This window comes from Canis lupus, chromosome 7 (assembly GCF_011100685.1).
Source record: "Canis lupus familiaris isolate Mischka breed German Shepherd chromosome 7, alternate assembly UU_Cfam_GSD_1.0, whole genome shotgun sequence".
Lineage (NCBI taxonomy): Eukaryota > Metazoa > Chordata > Mammalia > Carnivora > Canidae > Canis > Canis lupus.
In genome coordinates, this window is record NC_049228.1 from 31,069,742 (window position 1) to 31,089,166 (window position 19,425).

At 38.6% G+C, this 19,425-nt stretch overlaps 1 protein-coding gene and 1 long non-coding RNA gene across 5 annotated transcripts in view; one reads left to right on the forward strand and one right to left on the reverse strand.

Annotated features, from left to right (window-relative positions):
- The window catches only part of POU2F1 (POU class 2 homeobox 1), a 186,946-nt gene that overhangs the window by 164,050 nt on the left and 3,471 nt on the right, over positions 1-19,425 (reverse strand). The window lies entirely within an intron of this gene.
- The window catches only part of LOC106559032, a 71,910-nt gene continuing 58,581 nt past the window's right edge, over positions 6,097-19,425 (forward strand). The window contains exon 1 of the long non-coding RNA XR_005362149.1: positions 6,097-6,465. This is a non-coding gene — a long non-coding RNA (uncharacterized LOC106559032). The remainder of the gene's footprint in view (positions 6,466-19,425) is intronic.

A 19,425-nucleotide genomic window follows, 5' to 3' on the forward strand; every position in this document is an offset into this window, starting at 1 on the left:
GGCATAAACCCAAATCACTCATCTGTTGTCCCTCATATTAAATCAGGAATGGCAGGAATCCCTTCTCTACTTAACTATTTCCTGATTTTAAATATTTGTTCCTCCTTTAAAGCAATAAAGTTACCAAGTATATTAAAAAAAACCTCATAAATTACTGCTAAATAATTGCCAGAATTCACTTAAACTCTATTCTTTCCCCTAACATGTTAATTTCCTCATTACCCCACCAAAAGGACACATCTGCCAATGTCTTCATCTTTCATTTTTTTAAAAGATTTATTTATTCATGAGAGACACACACAGAGAAAGGTGGGGCAGGGGGGCAGAGACACAGGCAGAGGGAGAAGTAGGCTCCATGCAGAGCCCGACGTGGGACTCGATCCTGGGTCTCCAGGATCAGGCCCTGGGCTGAAGGTGGCACTAAACTGCTGAGCCACCCCAGGCTGCCCCCATCTTTCATTTTTTATCTAACTGGAAGAAGGTTCTGGTTTTTGCAGCTGAGAATCTTAATCAGGGTTCAAACGCTTATACGCCTAACTGAACTGCCTATTCATACATTTTGACCGTTTTTTTTTGTTTGTTTTTTTGTTTTGTTTTTTTTTATGATAGTCACAGAGAGAGAGAGAGGCAGAGACACAGGCAGAGGGAGAAGCAGGCTCCATGCACCGGGAGCCCGATGTGGGATTCGATCCCAGGTCTCCAGGATTGCGCCCTGGGCCAAAGGCAGGCGCCAAACCGCTGCGCCACCCAGGGATCCCTTTGACCGTTTTTCTATTGAGATATTTGTCATTTATTTTTGATGTCTAAGAGGATTTAATACATTAAGGAAAAATTAAATCTAACATATAGGCTACTGATATTTTCTCCCACATATTACATACCTTATTTATATCTGTACATTCTTTTGGTAGGCAGAACCTTATATATTTTACACAAATCTATCAAATCTTTTCATTCTATGAGTTGTGTGTCATGTCAAAAAGGCTTTCCATTCCTAAAATTAAATTAAAATTATCCCTCCTGTTGTCCTAGTGCTATTCTGAGTTTTTCTTTAAACATTCAAATCCTTAATATCTCCAGAACTCATTTTTGTGTATTACATAAGGTATGACCCTGACACACAATTTCTTCTTTCAGACAGCCAACTGTCCTAATACTACCTGGTTCCTATACCTATGTCAATTTCAATCATTCCATGCTCCTAAACTCTGGTTTAATGCTGACAAGAAACTTTCGTGTCTGCATCAAAGTGATCACTTTTCAAAGCATATTGTTGTTCAAGGGGCTACGTATTCTGCTTCAAGCATTCCCAGCACCTGCCAGACTGAAAATAAAAGGGAAAGGTGGAATGGGAGTATCAAATTTGACTACAATGCCAAAATATAACCATTAAGCCACCAGAGCAGTTAATTATGCATGTGTACACCTGTCATATGCATTAAAATTAATACCTAAACTGCTGCCTATGGGTAGCACTTTTAGATATACTCTTTTACTCTGGCAAAGCAGTGAAAACTATGCAAGCTATACATATTTATTATAACCTAGAGCTCACTATGCCTTAACAGCTTGACAAACAAGAACAACATGGGGAGTTGAGATTCACATATAATCCAAATATCAAATATCAACCTTTTCCCTTATTTATAACACCCTTTAAGCAGACTATTTAACTAAATTTTCTCTGTCCATGTTTTTAGAAGGCAGTGCCTGGATTAAGAATAGGAAAGGGAGGGACGCCTGGGTGGCTCAGTGATTGAGCCTTTGGCTCAGGTAGTGATCCCAGAGTCCTGGGATCCAGTGCCTTATCAGGCTCCTCATGGGGAGTCTGCTTCTCCCTCTGCCTGTGTGTCTGCCTCTCTGTCTCTCATGAATAAAAGAATAAAATCTTAAAAAAAAAAAAAAAAAAGAAAAGAAAAGAAAGAAAAAAGAAAAGAAAGAAAGAAAAAGAATAGGAAAGGGAAAACTAGAAAATTCCCAAAATTTTCAGGATGTGACCAGCACCGTTCAGGGTTAAATATACCTTAGCCGGCAGGAAAGGTATGTCTTGATCATCAGCATAATTAATTAATTTCCTTGGCCTTGACTAAGGAAGAGTCATTAAGCAACTCTTCTAATTATAATTTGGCTTCTCCTAAAGCAAGAATACATACTGCTGAATGGCCAACAATTCTAGTCCACCATGCAAATATACTTCTCATGTTAGGTTAACACAAACAAGCACTGTTTTCTTTTCTTTTTTCTTTTCTTTTCTTTTCTGAGAGAGAGTGTGCACACACAGAGGGGAAAGGGAGAGGGAAAGGAGCAGACTCCCTGCAGAGCAGGGAGCAGAGCAGGGAGCAGAGCAGGGAGCCCTATGAAGGGCGTGATCCCAGGATCCTGGAATCATGACCTGAACTGCAGGCAAATGCACAAGCATTGTTTCTATTTCCGTCCCATCCTGTATTTGGTTAGCAAGACTCAGTTCCTCTGAACCCAATTACCTGCAAGTATGGTAACAAAACTGAGTTTCAGAGAAGCAGGCCTGCCAATGAGCCTGCCAATGTAGTAATACCCTTTTTTTTTTTTTTAAGATTTTTATTTATTTATTCAGAGAGACACACAGAGAGAGAGGCAGAGACACAGGCAGAGAGAGAAGCAGGCCCCATGCAGAGAGCCCGACGTGAGACTGATCCAGGGTCTCCAGGATCACACCCTGGGCTGCAGGCGGCGCTAAACCGGTGCGCCACCAGGGCTGCCCTGAGAGGCCATGTGAGTAGCCAACTAGTCTTCCTGAACAAGACCATTTTCTCTCCCTACCTTCAATAATACGCACAATTTAAAAACCAGTGCAGGGATCCCTGGGTGGCGCAGCGGTTTGGCGCCTGCCTTTGGCCCAGGGCGCGATCCTGGAGACCCGCGGTCAAATCCCACGCCGGGCTCCCGGTGCATGGAGCCTGCTTCTCCCTCTCCCTGTATCTCTGCCTCTCCCTCTCTCTCTCTCTCTGTGACTATCATAAATAAATAAAAATTAAAAAAAAACAGTGCAGTTCAGTATTTTCAGTATTTATTCTGACAAAACTTCCTACTGCCATTACTCCTGAACTAATGTGAACACAGATATACTTACTCCTTGAACAAAAAGTTGAGAGAGGGAATATTTATAGAAGATTGACTAAGAATATGAATATAAGAATATCTCTATCATTCTAAATATTCCAAAACCTTTTCCTCTTTTAGCTCAGACTCTGTTCTGAATCATTCTCACCTCTCTACTGCATAAATGCCTTTACATGGGGTGATCTGTTTGATGTGTGGCCTATACAGGGGTGTTCCAAAGTCTGCTGGTGCATCCATCGTGGGCTACAATGAGGCTACTGCTCATTCCATAACAGGGAGTCCTGTTTTTGTTTTTTTTTTTAAGATTTTATTTATTTATTCATGACAGGCACACAGAGAGAGGCAAAGAAAAAGATAGAGAAGCAGGCTCCTCTCAGGGAGCCGAATGTGGGGCTCGATCCCAGAACTAGGATCATGCCCTGAGCCAGAGGTAGATGCTCAACCACTGAGCTACCCAGGCGTCCCAGGGAGTCCTGTTTATAGAGCCTCAAAGAAAAAATTCCCTTATGACCTTAGTGTCAAGGAATTGTGCTTTACTTTAAACAAAAGTGTATTTGCTTTTAAATGTTATGGACATAAATCGACCAGGTTTCTTCTTTTTTTTTTTGTACCACCTAATATGAACTTTAGAGAAATATTTATGCTCTACTGAAAGCAAATATTGGATTTTTATATTAAGCCTTGATTTTATTTTACATCTTTAGCTCGCATTTCTTGCTAGTTTATGAATCTTTATAAACCACCTTAAATTTGGGGGGAAGGGACAAAATAAAACAAATGGATAGTCGGCATTAATGCATCATAGGGACAATTTTCTTTTTAAATTTAAGGGGTTAGGAAAAAAAGAGTCATATGAGAAGTCAAAGGAGAAGAAGGATTTGGAGAATAGGATGTAGGGATTGAAAAAAATAAAACCCAGCCAACTCTCAATTAACTGGGGAAGAAGGGAAGAGAAATTAACAAGAGAAGAGGTACAGAGAAAAGATGAGGGACTATCTCAAATTATTTATATAAATTAGACAAAAGATAGTAAAAAAATGACTCTGTAAACTTAACCAAACCTACTGTATGGTTAAAGTTATATATGATATTTAGAAATCTTTATTATTCCACAGGAATCACTCAACATCATAAAAATAACAGTTACATTGATAAAGAAAAACATAGAAACTGCTTGACAAAATTGGCTAAAAGGGTACTACCTGTAAAAGCAAACAGACTGATGCCTCCAAGAACCCCAAGTTTGCTCAAAGGTTAAATCCCACTTAAATCTAGCACTGGAAAGACTGAGTCCTATTAAGTATGTCAAATCTAAATAAACTCCTAGACTGCCCAAACAGCATTATCTTTCCATTCCTCTATTATTCTTCCCTTCTCAAATATTTTTTTAAAAATATATTTTTTTATTTATTCATGAGAGACACACAGACTGAGAGAGAGGCAGAGGGAGCGGAGCAGGCTCCACACAGGGAGCCCGATGTGGGACTCATACGGGGACTCCAGGATCACGTCTTGGGCTGAAGGCAGGCAAAGCCACTGAGCCACCTAGGCATCCTCCCTCTCAAATATTTGATAAAAAAAATCAAAATGTCTTATGAGCACACAGAGTAAAAAATTATACTCACTCAAGTTGCCTGTGCTAAAAGGAACATTTTGTACAAGGGTGAGATAGGATTCTGCTTTCCATGATTACAGTGCTACAGCTGATCAGTCCCTCCTAGACTTCAATTCTCCCCTCTCTATGACTGACAGCTAAGAGATGGCTAGAAAAAGAAAGTATCTGACTACCAAGGTGATAAATACAGCTAGCATTTATTGGTTACCATGCAGGGGTCAATGAGAGATCGTTTAGATTTTTCTGCTGATCATTTCTTATTCTTTCAAACATGCAGTATTCCTTTTATTTATTTATTTTTAAGGATTTTATTTATTTATTCATGAGAGACACAGAGAGAGAGGCAGAGATGCAGGGAGAGGGAGAAGCAGGCTCCCTGCAAGGAGCCCAACGCAGACTCGATCCTTGGTCTCCAGGATCAGGCCCCAGGTTGAAGGCAGGGCTAAATCGCTGAGCCACCGGGGATGCCCCAGTATTTCTTTTAAACAATGGTTAGTCTGCATACCCTGCTTCCAGATTAGTAAAATTTGGCTGTCTGTCACTGAAGCTCTGTTAAGTAGAAGGGAAATTAGCCACAGATCCAGGGAAAGAGGGCAAATGTGTAACAGTCACAGATAAGAGAACCTTGGCACATGGAATACTCCATAAAGATAAGCACTATGGCCATTACAATCACAAACTTAGAACAGTGCCTTGAAAACTGTAAACATTCAGTAAATATATGCTATGCATAAACTTGCTAAATAAAATGAATCATTCTGTAGAGTACTACAAAGAGACTAAATAACTAGCCCATTGGCCCACAGCCAGTAAATGGCAAAGCCAAGATTCCAACCCAAATCTGTCCGGTTCCAGAGACAGAGCTCCTTTCACTTCCTTATGGCGGGAGATCAATATACCAAGGATCGATGGGAGAGTACTCAAAGGCACAAGATAAACATGCTAGATCTCCCTGGAAAGTAAATTTACTCAAAGTTGAATAATTTTAAATATTTGATATATAAAACAAACACCAATGCATTACAAAAGAGAATAAAGAATTCATAATTACTATTTTTAGTTATATGGGCCACGAAATTTTTGTGATAGCCCCAGGCTCTCTTAAAGATACAAGTTCATTATCCTCTTCCACTAGAAGTACGGTAATCAAAGAAAATCTGAAAATCAAAACATCACTCCATCAATACTTGTTGACCCCTCCAGGCTGACAGCAGCCATCAGCTGAAAACGATGCCAAGATGGGAGCTTCCAAGTGCGCGCAAGAGCTGCCAGAGGTTCGGGGGTGCGGCCAGGGCGCGCGGGGAAGCGGGGAGGGGAGGCGGGGCTCCTACGCTCCCGGCCCCGCCCACCCCGCAAGGCCCGCTCCTAAGGCACCACCCACCCCAGGCCTGCCAGCGGGGGTGTAAACCAGTTCAAGGCGGCTTGAAGCCTTCGGGCTTGCCCAGGAGCAAGCTGGACCCCGCTATGCAACTCTCAGAGTCCCCAGTTCTTACTGGGTTGGTGAGGATTCCGCGGGCAAGATTTCAGTGGCTATCCTCATTGGTCCACTCCGTAAAGCTATCAGAGGAACTCCTGCCACCCAGTGCCTCACCACACCAGTCCACAGCAAGCACAAGGAGACGTGAGGGCTGGCATGTGCAACCCGCCAAGGCCGTGGCCATGAAAAGGGCTACAAGTTCCACTGCACCGTTGCTGGTTCCCGCCGTGCAGCTTGGAGAAGACCAATGCTCTTCAGCTCCACCGTAATATAGGTAATGTCTGTAAAATTCTTACCTAAGAAAGCAGTCATATCTGCTTAAGTGTTCTCTGTTAAAACTAGTTGTCTACATTGTCAAATATGAAAAGTTAAACTGCAATAGTTCTAGAAGACTATAAAGTGATGGTGTTGTTTCTTCTGTCTTTATCTTATTAGGAGTTTATGTATGTCAGTGTTTAAAATGCTGTTTGGTCTAACAGGTGTAAAATTAATTCTGTAAAAGCAGAGAACAAATAAATAAACATCCCTGTTAAGCACCAAATACTCAGCAAGCATATGTTAAATGTCAGGGATAAAATGCAGTCCTTAACCACACAGAGCTTAAGCTATTCTGAAAAAGAGAAAAAAGTTAACCTGTAATTAAAAGCGCTAAGATAGATGGCTAAATAGGATTTACAGAAACAGAAAAGGTCACTAACTCTGACTCGGACTTTGAGTCTGGGAGAAATGGGGAAGGCAGTAGAAGTTGAGTTCCCAACAGGTGACCCAATCTCTCCTCTCATCCCTAAACTACTTCTCAAGACAGATAAGAATTAATTAGATGGAAGAAGGGGGAGGTACTTACTCATAGAAAGAGAATATTTAAGTTATAAATTTTCAGGAAAACCACAAATATTCTGAAAGGCTAGAACCACTGCAATATGAAAGAAAAATATTTTAAAAGATGCAAACTTACGATAGATATATGAAAATGTTGATAAATATTTTTCATCTATCAACATAGCAATAATTTAAAAGAACTTACAGAGAAACTGACACTATTAAATACTGTAGATAAAATATATATTGTAGATAGGTAAAAATATACAATGACAAAATGTAAAATTCTTACAGGTGTAATTTTTTTATCCTACAATTTTTATTCTTAATTTATATATAAAAAAAAATACACTATTGGGACATGCCTGGCTGGCTCAGTGAGTGGACCATGCACCTCCATCTTGGGGTTGTGAATTAGAGACCCATGTTGGGTGTAGAGATTACTTAAAAATAAAATCTTTAGAAAAACCCAGTAGTATAGAGGAATGCTTGTAACTATGGGGAAAAATCTAACACATCAAAAGGGATCAAGTAAATTTAAATTAGTTCATCCATACAATAAAGTACTATGCAAGCATTCAGAAGGATGAGGTGAGACGTGGAAGAATATTTATGAACAACTGTTAAATTAAAAAAAGGCAGGTTAGGGGGTACCTGGGTGGCTCAGTCAGTTGAGTTTCAGACTCCTGATTTTGGCTCAGGGCTCGGATCATGAATTTAGGATCTTAGGGTCCTGGGACCACACCCTACAAGTCAGGGCTCCCCAATCAGTGGGGAATCTGCTTGTTTCTCTTCCTTTCCCTATGCCCCTCCCCCTCCTCTCTCTAAAATGAATAAATAAAATCTTAAGAAAAACTGAAACTTGTAGCCATGTCAGTATTTTCTAGTTTATAAGACAAGGTAAAAAATTGCTCCTCTGCTAAGATTCATTGGGCCTTTCTGTTTAACCTAAGAATCACCCTTGATCAGCTACGGCCACCCTGAGTCATAATTCAACAATTAATTTATCATTTGTTACTTATGCCACTAGAAGTTACTCAACTAAATAAAGTTCAGAGATCTTTAAAAGAAAAAGGAGGAGGAAAAAAAGTTAGCCTTGAAATTACCCAAAGGTTACACTTGGCAAATAAAAAAAGTTTACCTGAAAAAATCCTGAATAGGAAGCCTTGCAAAAATTTAAGAAACGGGGATGGAGGCAAATTATGTAACAGGTGTACTAGGATTCCTTTTTAAAATTAAATGTACATACATGAGGAGTCAGACACATCTGTGGTGTAAGTGTGGATATGTGTAGGCACTATGCACCAATGGGTATGTGTCTACACATACTCACAAGTACATTCCAGAAAGGGGTTCAGTAATTAAACCAACATCATAGGGGATCCCTGGGTGGCTCAGCGGTTTAGCGCCTGCCTTTGGCCCAGGGCGCGATCCTGGAGTCCCAGGATCGAGTCCTGCATCGGGCTCCCAGCATGGAGCCTGCTTCTCCCTCCTCCTGTGTGTCTCTGCCTCGCTCTCGCTCTCTCTCTCTCTCTCTCTATCATAAATAAATAAATAAATCTTTAAAAAAAAATAAACCAACATTATATTGGTTGTTATAGCATTATATAACTGATAAGACATGATTCCAGCATCATGAGCGGGCAGTGGCTCTGACACTAGAGTCTAAGTCCCTGAAAACACAACATGATTTCTTCCAGCAATATGCATTATTAATTCATCTTCCCAGGCTATAGTGATGTTTACAGTATCTAACATCAAAGGATTCTCACCAATTCCCTTCTAACTGATTGGTGTATGAGTGTGTGTGTGTGTGTGTGTGTGTGTATTAGTCTCCTAATATTTAGTCTCCCTAAATAGCATTCTTGGCTGACTGTGTAAGAAAATACTAGATGACTGGAGGGGAGTAGCTCTCAACAAGGTAGTGTAAAGAAAAATATTTCAGACAAGAACAGTATAACAACTAAACTGGGTGACACTGAGCAAGACTAAATAGGGTATATATGATAGAGAACACCAATACTATTAAATGACTAACTTATAAGAAATAATATTCAACTGCCATGTTTCCTCAACTGAAAGCTACACCTCTAGTTTATTTTTATATTTTTTAAATTTTATTTATTTACTCATGAGAGACACACAGAGAGAGGCAGAGACATAGGCAGAGGGAGAAGCAGGCTCCCTGCAAGGAGCCCTATGTGGGACTTGATCCTGGACTCTGGGATCACACCCAGAGCCAAAGACAGACACTCAACTGCTGAGCCACCCAGGTGTCCCTACACCTCTGGTTTAATAACAGTTTGGTAAGGGGTAAAGGGAAAGGGAAACAAATGCATAGTATATTTGCCTATATATCAATTTTAAGTTAGAACTCATTAAACATTAAAATATTTTATTTATTTATTTATTTATATTTTCTTCCAAGATTTTATTTAAATTCAAGTTAGTTAACATACAGTGTAGAACTAGTTTCAGGGGTAAAATTCAGGGATTCATCACTTACATATAACACCCAGTGCTCATCATAACAAGTGCCCTCCTTAATTCCCATCACCCACTTAGTCCATCCCCCCCACCTCCCCTCCAGCAACCTTCAATTTGTTTTCTCTAGTCAATAGTCTCTTACAGTTTGCCTCCCTCTCTGTAGAATATTTTAAACACATGTTAATCAAAATAATACAAAACAGAGTAAGTCCTAATTTCCTATGTAGCATACTGGGTCATGAAAAAATAGAAAATAAACGATGCCCCAAATAAAAATTATCTAATTGTTAACAACTGCAACTTCAGTTTTAAATACAATTCTTTTTTTTTAATTTTTTTATTTTTTTGTTTATTTGAGAGAGAGCAAGAGAAAGAGAGCACAAAGCAGGGGAAGGGAAAGCAGGGGAAGGGGCAGAAGCTCTGAGAGAGGGAAGCAGGCTCCCCGCTGAGCAGGCAGCTGATGTGGGGCTAAATCCCAGAAGCCTGGGATCATGACTTGAGCTGAAGGCAGATATTTAACCAACTGAGCCACCCAGGCACCCCTTAGATATAATTCTTAACAGAAATCCAAAATGTTCAGGATTTATGGGTTATCAGATTCAGCAATGTGTACACAAATAGTTTCAAAATATTTTCTTTAAAGATTCTATTTATTATCTGAGAGAGAGAGAGAGAGAACAGTGGGAAGAGCAGAGGGACAAGCAGACTCTGCTGAACACGAACCTGGATGCCCTGAGATCATGACCTGAGCCGAAACCAAGAGATGGACACTTAACCAACTGAGCCACTCAGGCACCCTGCAAGATATTTTTATAATCAACATCTGGAGATACCTGAAAGATAGGTTAACAATAGAGGCAGTAATCAGTTGTCCACCTCTCCAAATTGCAAATAGAGATGAATATACAATTGGTTCTAGACCACACAGTTTGGGCATGGGAGCTTTAAGTGCTCTAAGGATAAACTCAGAAGTAATAGCTGCTACATACTTCTCATCCAAGTGGCCTGAAACAGAATTTAATGGTTAAGAGCATGATAATTCTCTTAATTGCTACTGCCACAATCAAAATAGGCCAGAGACCTAGATGTGCCACTTAGCCTCTTTTAACCACAGTTTTCTCACGTGAAAGATATGGATAACAACTGCACATAACCTCATGGGGTCATTGTCAAGATTAATACAAAAATGCATGTCAAGCATTTTGTAACTGGCTCAAAGGCTTGGTAAATGTTATTTATTATTGTCACTGGAAATCAATACATTTGGTGGAGGGTATGGAGTCTCTTCCACAGATTTTGCCTGTATATTTAGCCATTAAAAAGGACAAAGATCATAAAAATAGCCTTATAATAAAATCATCATCACCTCTTTAGCTAAATCTGGACTAGACAGGCCCAACTTGAGTTCCTTGAAAGTGCTATGCTTTCCACGAGTTTCAAGAGTAATGTACTATACTGTTCCCTTTGCCTAGAACATTTGCAATCCTACTTCCTATTCAGTCTTGGACTGATTAACTTTGTCATCCTTCATGTCTCAGTATAAACATCACTTGCTTAGGGAGCCCGTCCCAAATCCTCTTGTCCAGATTAGGTGTCCCTATCTTTAAGTTGATGACCCTATCTTATTCAGAGTACCCCGGATTTCCATGTTTTACTCAGTTAAGTAGGAACAGTGTTATTTAATGTATGACTTGCCCAACAGATTGTAAGCTTTGAATGCAAAAACCATATCCATCCTTCTCACTATTCTATCTCCAGTGTTGGGTACATGGCAAGGAATAAAGAAGTTCTATAAATACTTACTGAATTAAATGAATGCAGAAGGACCAGTCAGGTTGGTTAATTATAATCCAGTTCATGCTCACATTGAAAACTATTACAGTTTCTGATAAGCTTACTGTCTTTATTCATTCACACTGTAGTAAGATGTTTCAAAACTTAGTTCCACCTTTCTGGACTACCCATCTCATGATTTAGCTCTGTTGCTAAGATAGGATCATGTCTATCATGCTCTATATTTTTAATATATTTATTAAAATGGTATTCAGATGAAAGCCAAGCTATTCAAAGTATCTGTTTACTGGCCTTCACCCAAGAAATATTACGAACTCTGTAGCTTAAAAAGCAAAAAAAAAAAAAAAAAAAAAAAAAGTATGAAGACAATCTACAATATATCCGTGAGAATCCTATGGGCCAGAAAAGTGAAGCATCATCAGAAAGCTACACAGTGCTACAAACAGAATAAGGACCTAGGTTTACTAGTTCTGTTTGTCTTTCCACAGTAGAGCCACTTTAGTATATCAAGAATCACTGTTCAAAATAGTCTAAGCAATAGTCTTGAAATGAAACTATCCTAATTTAAATTATCCTAATCATTCAATGCTACTAATTTATAAAACTTTTTTTTTTTTAAAGATTGTATTTATTTAAGAGAGAATGCGTGTGAGAGCAGGATGGGGGAGGGACAGAGAGGGACATAGACTCCCCACTGAGCAGGGAGCCAGAAGTGGGGCTCCATCCCAGGACCCTGAGATCATGACCTGAACCGAAGGCAGATGCTTAACTGACTGAGCCACCCACGCGCCCCATTTGTAAAGCTTTTTTAAACTGTGGATGGCCATACCTCTACTGTATTAGGAACTCTGGAGGAAAGGCCTATGCCTTTGCATGCTGAGAAAGTTCCAAGGGTGATTCTTATCCCAACAAAGACTAAGAACCCTAATTTAATCAATCAAACATTATCTGCTAAATGTCTATTCTGTCCTTAGCAGTGTGTTCTTGCTCTCAAGAACACACTTGCTCTCCTCTTAGAGGAGAAAAGATTTACTTATATAACTCAATTAGAGAAGAAAATAAGACTGTGTATAATGAAGTGCTGAATTAGCTAAATGAACACAAATTAAGTGCTAAACTCAGAGAAACTAGGACAGTAGCATAGGCTTGAGAGATCAGCTATTTTTGGAGACAGAATAACAGATAGGTCCTTTATGATAAACAAGAACAACAGCTTTCCAACAGTGCTCAGCAGGAGTCTGTAAGAATCCTGTGGAAGTGCCTTAGGGGCCACAATGATAAGAGAGAGAGGATGCTTTTCTGGCCCTGACAACCATTTCCATTGGAACAAGTCCACTCTTAGCTTTCATATAGTAAGCTTCGGCCTAAACTTCATTTTATTATTCTTTTAAGATTTTTTTTTTTTCATTAGAGGCAGAGACATAGTCAGAGGAAGAAACAGGCTTCCTGTGGGGAGCCCAATGCGGGACTCATCCCAGGACCCTGGGATCACAGGACCCGGGGATCACACCCCGAGCCAAAGGCAGATGCTCAACCACTGAGCCACCCAGGGGTCTAAACTTCATTTTAAAAAGAACTCTAAGATAGATAGATGATAGATAAATAGATAGATAGATAAATAGATAGATAGGAACTACAAAAAAAACCCAAAACACTCAAATGGCTTTTAAGTGTAAAAACTCTTATTTACAAATATGAAGAAAAGCGGGGGGGGGGGGGGGGGGGGGGGGCATCAGTGAAGTAACTTGTCCCAAAATCACAAAGCTAATTAGTGATCTAGAACCCAGGTCTCTCAGCTCACTATACCATGTCACACACTATGACATTCCCAAGGAGGGGACAATGTGAGCAGAGGTTCTCACAAAGAATCCCAGATGCCAGCCTGACCAAAACATCAGGTTTACTTTCAAACTGGGATTAGACTGTGGAGCAGGATGGGTAGGTGATGGGAAAGGAGGTTGAAAGAGCCCAAATAAGCATCAGAACAAAATATAGCAACCTTCCCTGAACAGCTCTTCAACACAAAATTTTAAGTAGATTTTTAAAAAATGACAACCTGGGATCCCTGGGTGGCGCAGCGGTTTGGCGCCTGCCTTTGGCCCAGGGCGCGATCCTGGAGACCCGGGATCGAATCCCACGTCGGGCTCCCAGTGCATGGAGCCTGCTTCTCCCTCTGCCTGTGTCTCTGCCTCTCTCTCTCTCTCTCTGTGACTATCATAAATAAATAAAAAATTTAAAAAAATAAAAAAATAAAAAAAATAAAAAATGACAACCTGATAAAAGCAGCTGTGTGGCGGATCTATAAGGGGACTTCCTGGGTGGAAGTGTTGAGTCAGGCTCTATAAGGAAGTAGCATAAGATAAGGATGCACAGGCAGGGATGGGGACTAGATAGCAGAATACCTTCAAAGTTTATGTTTGCTACAATGCAACACCACCACCATGTAAAACTTTCAGGAGTAGCAGGGAGTATACTCCCTCTTGCAAGGTGCTGGCTGCACAAGGAAATGTACAACCTGCAGTAAGGTGCCCCACAGAATCAATCTAAAGCTACGCTTCTCCTTCACTACAGCAACAATACAAGTAATGAAATTGCTGATTTTACTCTTGTGCTCCTGTAAGAAAAACTATTACAGTGCTTTAAAAATACTTCTGTTATCAATTTGTTACTCCCCACAGCATCACTCTAACACTGGTATTATCACCATCTTACTGTTGAAACAACCACAGAAGTCAGTGGCAAAGTCAAAATGAGATGTCTAGTATTTACAATGCTCCGACTCAATCCATACACACACATTTGTGGTATGAGCACAAATCTCAATCCTAATATTTGTATGTTTATCACACATTTACTTCAGTAAAACTGTTCTGATCTTCACAATGAGTTTATAACCTAATATCCACCCAATCATGTCTCAAATGACATTTCCAAAATTGAATTCATTGCCTATTCTCCAAAGAGCTCCCCCTTCCAACCTCCCTACTTCCTTTCATTTGGCACTGTCCTAGAAATAGAAGTCCAAAACCTTAGCATCCCACCTTGACTCTAATTAGCTGCGTTTTAAACACTTAAAATTCAGGGCTCTGATCATGGCTAGTCCAGAAAAAAAAAAAAAAAAAAAAATTCAATGGCTCCGTACTGCCTACGCAAAAGAAATCCAAACTTCTACACCACCAATACAGAGCATTCAGAGCTCTCCAGAACAGAGTCCCAAACTACCTTCCACCACACCCCACTGTATAGCCTATGTAAGAACTAACCTGGAAGTCCTGCTGTTCCCCAAATATACTTTGTGCTTACTGAGCACGTGACCTTGGGAAATCACTTAATCTAGGCTTTATTTTACTCAACTATAAAATGGGCATAATACTTGCCTGAAAGGAACAACTAAGGTAATGAAAATGAGAGTGCTGCTATAAACTTTAAAGTACTATAAAAATACAGACATTATCATTATGTCATGGTGATGGTAATTTTATTTACACCAGCCTTGCTCCAGAAAGGATATAAAGGCAGCCCACATAAAACATAGAATAACAAGACTTTCAAGATAGAAGCAATAAAAGAAATATAAAACAAAAGGTGTAAGGACATGAAATGGAAATGGGAATGAGGAGGCTAAGAAAAATGCATACCATAATTCCTATCTCATCTTTCAGGTTAATAATGTGGTCTAAACACTACAGTTTGAGTAAAAGGAAACTAAGACAATAAGACAATCCAATGTCCAGAGACTAAAAACAAAACGATTGGTCAGAAATAAAACAGTTCCTGACAAGAAAAAAAAAAAAAAAAAACCTGACAAGAATTTTTCCCAAAGGTTCCTATTCCACGTGATTAACTGGACATCTTCAGCATATTTATCATGGATTCTCCATTTTATTACATTATTATTAGACTGAAAGTCTGTCGAGGTCAGGTAACTGTCCTGTTTGTAGCTCTAACAGTGTTTAAAGCAATTAGTCAACAAACCACATGCCTCAATTTTTATTATACTGGTTTCCATGGATCCAGTCTCTGCTTCCTATTTCCAACCATCTTGTACACCACCATATTAATCCTAAAATATCACTTTTATCACAGAATTCCTTACTTCAAAAACCTTCAAAAGACTCCCTGCACATAGAACAATTGCCTCATTCTTTATCTACAGCCCTGAACTTTTCCCCAGCAATGTGCTTCCCTGTCTTCCCATTCCTCCAAATTCTTTTAGCCTTTTTAAGCTCAGCTTTAAGACTCATCTTCTACTTAACGTCTTCTTTGGCAGCAGTGAGGTAGAGAGAGGGGAGAGATTGGAGGTGTGGGTAGGAGGAGTCTAGAAAGTCAGATGTCTTGTATTCTGACGGCTAACTCAACAGTTAAGAAACTGAGGGCAAGACACTAAACCACTGTGAGAGCATTTCCTCATTTATAAAGGCTTTAAGATAGATGGTATCTACATTACCTTCCAGCTATAACGGCTCTAGGATGCTTTGGTTCCTACAAATTTGGACACACTTTGATCTCTACTCTGATCGTTATTATCTGCTATATATTTTAATATGTAATTACATACATTGTTTTTAAATTTTCCCTGCTAAGAAAACATACCAACTGCTCCACAGCAGTCTTAGATTTCCCTTGTTATCTCCAAAAACAACTGGCATAAGACCAGGTACACAGCAGATAAATAGCTTTTGTAAGCGATGAAGTAAGTATCTTTAAAAGCTTGATTATAATATACTTCCTTGCTGCAGTATGAATCAGCAAAAAAAGGACTTTTTTTTTCATTAAGCAGACCATTAAAATAAGTGTACTAAACAAGAAAACAGGTAAGTCACTTTTTTTCTAAAAAAGTAAATTTACTCCGTAAGTTACAACACCAGTCAGTACAACTCCATTATTTAAGGTGATCACGTTAAACAAAAACATAATGTTCACTTCACTTCCCAGCCATTTTTGTTTATATCTTCTTTTTCTTCTTTTTTTAAGATTTTATTTATTTATTCATGAGAGACAGAGAGAGAGAGAGAGAGAGACACAGGCAGAGGGAGAAGCAGGCTCCATGCAGGGAGCCTGATGCAGGACTCGATCTCGTGACTCCAGGATCACGCCCTGGGCTAAAGGCAGGCGCTAAACTGCTGAGCCACCGAGGGATCCCCGTGTTTATATCTTCTATTGCAAAGAGAAAGCTGACTAGTCCAAAAAAAAAAAAAAGAAACAAAACAAAAAACCTACATAGGTTTTATTATTTTTCTGATTTAACTTTATCCACTATTGTGATTCCAACATAAAAACCAATAAAGTTACAGAGAATTATGAAATAAATCATGTGACAAATTAAACTGTACTTGTAATGACTTTCAACATTGTAGATTAAGTAAAGCTACTTACTACCAATACTCATATTGAGCTTAGTTTTGTGCTTTTTACATTGTCTTTTTTTTTTTTTTAATTAATTTTATGTATCCTTTTCTGGATGAATATCCAGTTTCCTGGACTGTACTTTAAAAAAAAAAAATCTGGGCAGCCCGAGTGGCTCAGCGGTTTAGCACTGCCTTCAGTCCAGGGTGTGATCCTGGAGACCCAGGATCGAGTCCCACATCGGGTTCCCTGCATGCAGCCTGCTTCTCCCTCTGCCTGTGTCTCTGCCTCTCTCTCTCTCTCTCTGTCTCTATGAATAAATAAATAAATTTTTTTTAAAAATCTGATAAATCTAGAGGTCTACTGATTCTTCCTTTGCTCAGTGCTAGTCTTGTCAGCAAAATCTAGGTAACAGTGAAGACTTGGTATTTGTGAAAAACAAAATCCCAAAGAAGCTATATGAGCCACTGACAAACAAGATAACCTATCAAATGCTCAGTAACAAACACCCTCTAGTAAAAACACATAGCACTCTCTAAACTATATGCACACTATGTAAAGAGCTTCTTTATAGCAGTCTCTGAAATACAAGATAATTCTCATATTCCAAATTCTAAATATACTGTAAGTGGATCAGAAAGTCAGGCAATGGCTCCACTCATGCTATTTTTTTTTCCTTGCTATTAGTGCTGAAAGAGTTTATAAGGGCTCACAGCCAGTTTAGAACATAGAAACATTTCAGTACAAAATAAAACAGATTTATTACTAAAAAGAAATAGAGGGGGGAGTCTGGGAAGATGGCAAAGAAAGAGCACCCTAAGCTTGCCTCTTTCCATGGATACAATTAGATAACACTCACATCAGTGTAAATAACCTAAGAAGAAATATAAATCTGCAAAGTTATTATCTTTATTCACAAAATGTGTTTATATCTTCTATTGCAAAGAAGATATTTGCAAAATGTCAATAATGTGCAAAATGTCACAAAATGTCAATAATGTGCAAAAATGTTGAGCAAAAGATGGATAAGGAACCTGCTATTCTCTATGATCTGTAATCATTACCTCTTTCAACCCTGATTCCCCTCAAAAAGATTTATCTTATTTAAGCAATACAATAAAAAAATTAAGCAAAACTCCTGCCCAGTTTCTTAAAAGAGAAGAGGAGGAGGAAAAATTCATGCAGAAAGGATACAGAAACTCAAGTAAGACAAATGTATAATAATCAAATCTACACTGTAATACCTAACACTGGATTTCCTTGAAGAAATAAGTAATAAGCATGTTTGCTCAGGTATTTAACATTAAAAGAAAAAACAAATAAGAACAAAGTGACCCAAAAGGAGCATGTTTTGTCTGTGACTTGTTCCATTCAGTAAACAATAATTATTTAGATAGTTCTAAACATAATCACTTCCATTGGGAAAACACATCCTGCTTAAAATCGCGCTTTCATAATAAGTATTTACTAATCACAAAAACTGTAGTTGAGCAAATACTGTTGTATAAAAGCAAGTTAATGAGTCATGTACCAGTATTTTCAAAGAAAATTATTTCTAATAGTGCATGAAAGACTTATATGCAAAGACTAGACCTGTGGGTTTTCAACATAAAAAACAAAGCAAAAACACCCATTAATAATAAGGCAATCACCCCTACACAATATCATAGTCTTCCTAGGACTAGGAAACATACTCATGAAAGTGAGTGACCAATTTTAAAAACAACTTAAACATACACACACAACTAAATCCAAGATGAAATAATTCAGATTCGAGAAACTTCAAATAGTTCATTTTTAGTGCAAAATACTTATGAAAGATAACCTTCAAATTTCCAGTTCTGTCGTTATAGAAGCACTGGCCTAAGATATTCAGGGCTCGTTTAAACATCTTTGGTGGCTTGATAACAGCAATTTAACATTCTGAGCCCTAAACTTATTCCAAAATCCAGTGACCAGATGAATATAGTAGATTAACAATTACTGCAATCGAGGCAACAATAAATAAAACATGTTTTATTTCTTCTGCTTTATGATGCAGAGAATAATACATTTTAAAACATGACAGAATACTATACAATTTAAACCTGAATAGTCACTTTGTTTTCCTTTGACTACTGGGGTTTTCGACAATGACAAAATGAAAGGAATCAAATTAGTTTGGGAAAGATGTTAAAAATTACTTTACAATAATAGCTTGGAGGCAGAATGGTCCTTTCAGATATTAAAAACATTTGGTCGGCTGTCGCGTGAATTTTCAAGACCTGGACTCAAAGTACCATTATAATTAACAGGTGGGGCAAGTTAAGAAGGAAGCAACAGTGGGTCTTCTGAAAACTTGTGAGAAGCTGCCTGACAGACACATAAGGAGACAGGCCGATTATAAACTTACTAAGGCTCAACAGTAATCTAAAATTCTGTATCAAGCTTGAAAGGGCTAAAAAGCACAGCATCCTACCGCATTCCCAGGGCGTTTTATTCAGCACTTCAAGATAAACTGGTAAAAACTACGATGAAAAATGTCTAAAAGAAGTCTTCTATGTCAGAAATCATAGGTGGAAGCACTACCTCACAATGTAATTCTAAAAATTACTTATCAAAATAAACAAATTTGTCCAGACTAAAGACAAATTCAAAAATAATTTTGAATTATTTTTTAAAAACCTGTTTGCAAACCAAATACTTTCTTCTAAGTATCTACCTTATTTGAAACATTGTAATTTCAATCTAAAAACATACAGCCTTCATTCTCTTCAACTTCACTTTACTCACTGAAATAGGTTCTAAG